General features: G+C 49.2%; 1 protein-coding gene across 1 annotated transcript in view; it reads right to left on the minus strand.

Annotated features, from left to right (window-relative positions):
* Positions 1 to 5,252, minus strand: part of LOC107706034 (protein bassoon-like) — a 65,393-nt gene that overhangs the window by 35,756 nt on the left and 24,385 nt on the right. The gene's annotated exons all lie outside the window — the stretch shown is intronic.

A 5,252-nucleotide genomic window follows, 5' to 3' on the forward strand; every position in this document is an offset into this window, starting at 1 on the left:
ATAATGCAACAAAGATTGCTAAAGTCAACAGATTTTACTAACAGACCTACCAATCTCTGTGTAAAATAACATCATGATTCTGCCATCTTTCTGAAGTCATTTTTAACCCCCTGTAATTTGGCTCTGAATCTCAGGTGAAAATTGCCATTTTGACCCCCCTCTACAAAATTCATCCATGGCATTGAATATTTTGGCTTGCATCACTTTTCTTTCTTCAGAAATTTTTTTTTTTGCAAAATCTAAAATTTGAGCCGGGGACCTCTGGTTGAATTGACACGGAACGACCCATCTATATCTATATCTATATCTATATATATATATATACTGCATGTGTGTGTGTATGTATATATGTACACGATATATAAACTGTCAGGAACGAGACCAGAATCCAATAGCAGGTGAAACAAAAAATTCAAAGTTTTATTCAGAAATCTGTGATAACAGAAAATGGTCCTTCAATAGAACAGCAGGATAGCAATAAGTGACAGCCAGCAAATAGACAGCCTGGACAACATGGGAATCAAACCAGCACCAGTAATAAGACAGTAATGCAGTCCATGGAGGTGCGCGGTGGGCGAGCAGAGAGGAATCAGGAGAGGATGCTGTAGGAATCGGGAATCTGGAAAGAGGAGAAGCTAAGGCAGAGAGCAGAGAAGAATCCTAGAGGGGCAGGCGGGTAAAAATAAAAGATGACAGAAGACAGGAACACTAGACTGACAAAACTAGAAAAATAAACAAAAAGAAAAAATAAACATGACTAGCTGGGAAAACAACAACTCGGAGATCGAAGACATGAACTGAAGAACAAAGCATCACAGACTGGCACAACAACAGCAAACACAAGGGCATTATAAAGGGGAGATAATAAGAACTGAACAAGGTGCAGGTGAGGAGGGAGAATTAACTAATATGGATAACAAGAGGGGTGGGGTTAGACGCCACGATGACAGCAGAGCACATGGTAAGCTGTCAAACAAAGGCCATGTAATCCAGGACAACAAAGCACACGACAACGAACACAGGACAACAAAACCTAGGCAGATCCCACAGAGATCATGATAGTACCCCCCACCCAGGAATGCCACCAGGCACCTCAAGGAGGGGGTTCACCTTGTCGCTGACAGAAGTCCTCGATCAGCGACCGATCCAGAATATCCCAAGCCGGAACCCAACTCCTCTTCTCCGAACCTTATCACTCCCAGTCCACCAGGTACTGGAAACCCCTACCACGGCGACGAATGTCTAGCGATCTCCTAACAGAATAGACAGGAGAACCATCCACTAAACGAGGGGGTGGGGGGGGCAGGTGATGAAGTGTTGGCATTGAGAGGAGATCTAATAACAGATTTAACCCTGGATACATGAAAAACTGGGTGCACCTGACCAAGAGAGAAGGGTAACTTGAGCCGCACCACAACCAGATTCAAGACCTTGGTGATCTTGTATGGACCTTTGAACCTATTTGCTAACTTGCGAGAGACAGCCTTGAGAGGAAGGTCCTTGGTAGAAAGCCATACCTTTTGACCACAGACATATAGTGGGGCGCGGGAGTCCGGTGACAATTAGCCGCTGCTTTGGTCCATCTGGAAGCCTGGGCCAAGGCCTTCCTAGCTCTTTTCCAGATGCTTCAACATCTCCGGATAAAGGTTAGGGCAGACGGGACCGCAGCATTGGGTTCCTGAGAGGGAAACAAAGGAGGTAGGTAGCCAACAGAACATTCAAAAGGTGACATACCTGTGGAAGCCACCCGGAGAGTACTGTGGGCATACTCGATCCAAGAGAGCTGTTGGCTCCAGGAGGCAGGATTGCTGGACGCCAGGCAGTGGAGAGCTCGCTCGAAATCCTGATTGGCTCGCTCACATTGTCCATTGGTCTAGGGATGAAAACCTGACGACAGACTTGTAGAGGCTCCGATCTGTCAACAAAATTCCTGCCAAAAACGAGAGACAAACTGGGGACCCCTATCAGAAACCACGTCAACTGGAAGACATGGTCAATTACCAGTTCGGCTGTCTCCTTGGCAAAGGGAAGTTTGGGTGGGTGAATGAAATGAACCACCTTGGAGAAGTGATCCACCACCATGAGAATGATGGTGTAACCTCTTGAAGGGGGTAAGCCAGAGACAAAATCCAAGGCTATGTGTGACCAAGGACGAGAGGGAATGGGCAAGGGTTGGAGCAGACCAACGGAGGGACAATTGGAGACCTTGTTCAGGGCACAAACAAAGCAAGCCAACACAAACTGCCTGACGTCCTGGCCCATAGAGGACCACCAGAATCGCTGACGGATTACAGCCAGCGATCTCCGGACACCTGGATGGCAGGCAACCCTAGATTCATGACCTCACTGAAGGACTTCAGGGCACAGTGCCTACGGCACGAACAACCAACCTGCAGGACACCCAACTTGCACTTCCAGCCCTTGTCCGGACTTCTCCACCCGCCGCTCAACATCCCAGGAGAGGGCCCCTACCACAACTCTCTCAGAGAATATGGCATCGGCCAGGACCCCCTCTCCTGGATGCTCGAACTGATGGGATAGAGCATCAAGCTTGAAGTTTTTTGACTCGGGCTACGAAACTGTGAAATCAAATTGGTCAAAGAAGAGTGCCCAGCAAGCCTGACGTGAGCTCAGCCTCTTGGCCGAATGGATATATTCTAGGTTCTTATGATCCGTCCAAACCAAGAAGGGCTGCGCTGACCCCTCCAACCAGTGATTCCCACTCACCCAAGGCCAACCTAACCGCCAGCACCTCCCAGTTGCCAATGGCGTAATTACGTTCAGATGGGTTGAGAGGATGGGAGAAAAATGCACAGGGGTGCACTTTCCCATCCTTGGGGGAATGCTGGGACAAGACTGCACCTACTATCAGAGGCGTCCACCTCGATAATGAATTGCCGTTCAGAATCTGGAATGGAACAGAGATATATGGGAACTTTAAATTATCAAAGGCTTCCTGAGTCTGAGCACTCCAGATGACGGTACCTTGGTGGAGGTGAAAGCCATTAAGGGTGCAGCTACCTGACCAAAGCTCCTGATGAATCGCAGGTAGAAGCTGTCGAAGCCCAAAAAAAGCTGCAGAGCCTTCCTAGAGTTGGGGACTGGCCACTCAGCGACAGCCCTGACCTTGGTCAGATCAGGTTTAATCTCCCCAGCAGAAACTATAAAACCCAGGAACAAGACCGACTTGGCATGGAGCTTGCACTTCTCCGCCTTTACATAAAGCTGGTTTTCCAGCAGCCGCACATGCTGAGTGTGTACCTGAAGGGAAGAGGAAAAGGTGAGAATATCATCGAGGTACACAAAGACAAACTGGTTAATCATGCCTCCCAACACGCTATTGACCATGCCCTGGAAGACAGCAGGGGCATTAGTGAGCCCAAATGGCAGGACAAGGTTTTCATAGTGTCCCATGGGGGTTATTGAAGGCTGTCTTCCACTCATCACCCTCACGAATGTGGATGAGATGATAGGCATTGTGGAGGTCTAACTTAGTGACGACCTTGGCTCCCTGCAAGAGTTCAAAGGCTGGTGACATTAAAGGCAAGGGGTACCTGTTCTTAACAGTAATGTCATTTAAACCCCGGTAATCAATACAAGAACGCAGAGAGCCATCCTTCTTCTTGACAAAGAAGAACCCAGCGCGAGCAGGGGAAGACGAGTGGCGAATGACACCGGCTTTGAGGGAGTCTTGAATATATTTGTCCATAGCCTTTCATTCAGGACCTGACAGGGAAAAGAGACGACCCTTGGGTGGAGAAGAATCTGGGAGGAGGTCGAAATCACAGTCGTACGGCCAGTGGGGAGGAAGCGAGGCGGCCCGGGACCTACTGAAAACCAGCTGCAGATCATTGTACTCCCCCGGGAACCCGGTGAGATCAGCTGCCTCGACCTGCAAAACAGGAGACACAAACACAGGAGAAGAGGCAGCACCTAGGCAGGATGCATGACAAGATTAGGTCAAAGACTAAATCTGGTTGCTGGACCAATCCACGTGAGGGCTGTGCTGAACCAACCACAGGTGCCCCAGAACAAGATGAGCTTATGGGAACTCCAGGAGGGACAGCACAACCGACTCACGGTGATTGCCCGACACGACAAAACTTAGACGGGGGTGATGTGGGTGATGGAGGCTACAGACTGGCCAGAAAGACCCCAGACAGTGACAGGAGAGGAGAAGGGAATGGCAGGGTTGCCCCAGCTCTTTGCACTGTGATTAGGGAGAGAGAAAAGGAGAAACGCCCACCAGGACTCCCCGGTTATCTAGTAGGCCTTGGCTTTTAAAGGGCAAGATTGAGCAAAGTGACCTGACCTCACACAGTAGAGACAAAGACCCCGAACCCAGCTTTTGTTGTTTTTCAATCAAAGACAAAGTCGCCCCAATTGCATGGGCTTGGGATCGACCAGAGGAGAGCGAGGTGGTGAGTGGCTTATGGAAGGTTGGGTCTCCTCCAGCCTCAAGGACGAGTGGGGATCCAAGCGTCGCTGACGCAAACAGAGATGGTTCTTGACCTGAGTAGCCAGATCGATAAAGCTATCTAGGTCCTGGGGTAGATCATGGGTGGCAATCTCATCCTGGATCTCAAAGTTAAAACCCCTCCCGAAACAGAGCTCGCAGCACCCCCTCATTCCAGTCGCAGGAGGCCGGTAAGGTCTTAAATTGGATGCCATATTCAGTCACAGAACGGCCTCCCTGATGGAGCTGCACTAGTTTGGGCACTGCCTCAGCTCCTCTAACAGACTGGTCAAAGAGTTTTGTCATTTCATGGTGAAACTCCTCAAAATCAGGGCAGAAGGAGTCTAGAATCCCATACGGCAGTCCCCCACTCACAAGCCTTTCCAGTCAGCAGTGTGATGACGAAGGCAAATTTTAATCGTTCAGTATCATATCGGCGTGGTTGCAGTGCAAACACCAGAGAACACTGAAAAAAGAAATGCCCGACATGAATTCAGGTCTCCGTCATACAAAGGTGGGTTGTTGGCGTGAGGATCAGGCTCGCGGTGAGAGACAGAAAGGAAGCTGCTGTGGCTGAAGATGGCAAAACCTCTTGGTGAAGATCGTGGAAGTGGCCGCTTAAAGGGTTAGTTCACCCAAAAATTCTGTCATTAATTACTCACCCACATGTCGTTTCAAACCCGTAAGACCTTCGTTCATCTTCGGAACACAAATTAAGATATTTTTGAAGGAATCTGAGAGCTGTCTGACCCTGCATAGACAGCGACACAACTGAAATGTTCCCAAGTCCAGAGAC

Source organism: Sinocyclocheilus rhinocerous, unplaced genomic scaffold (assembly GCF_001515625.1).
Source record: "Sinocyclocheilus rhinocerous isolate Xijiao unplaced genomic scaffold, SAMN03320098_v1.1 scaffold986, whole genome shotgun sequence".
Classification (NCBI taxonomy): Eukaryota; Metazoa; Chordata; class Actinopteri; order Cypriniformes; family Cyprinidae; genus Sinocyclocheilus; species Sinocyclocheilus rhinocerous.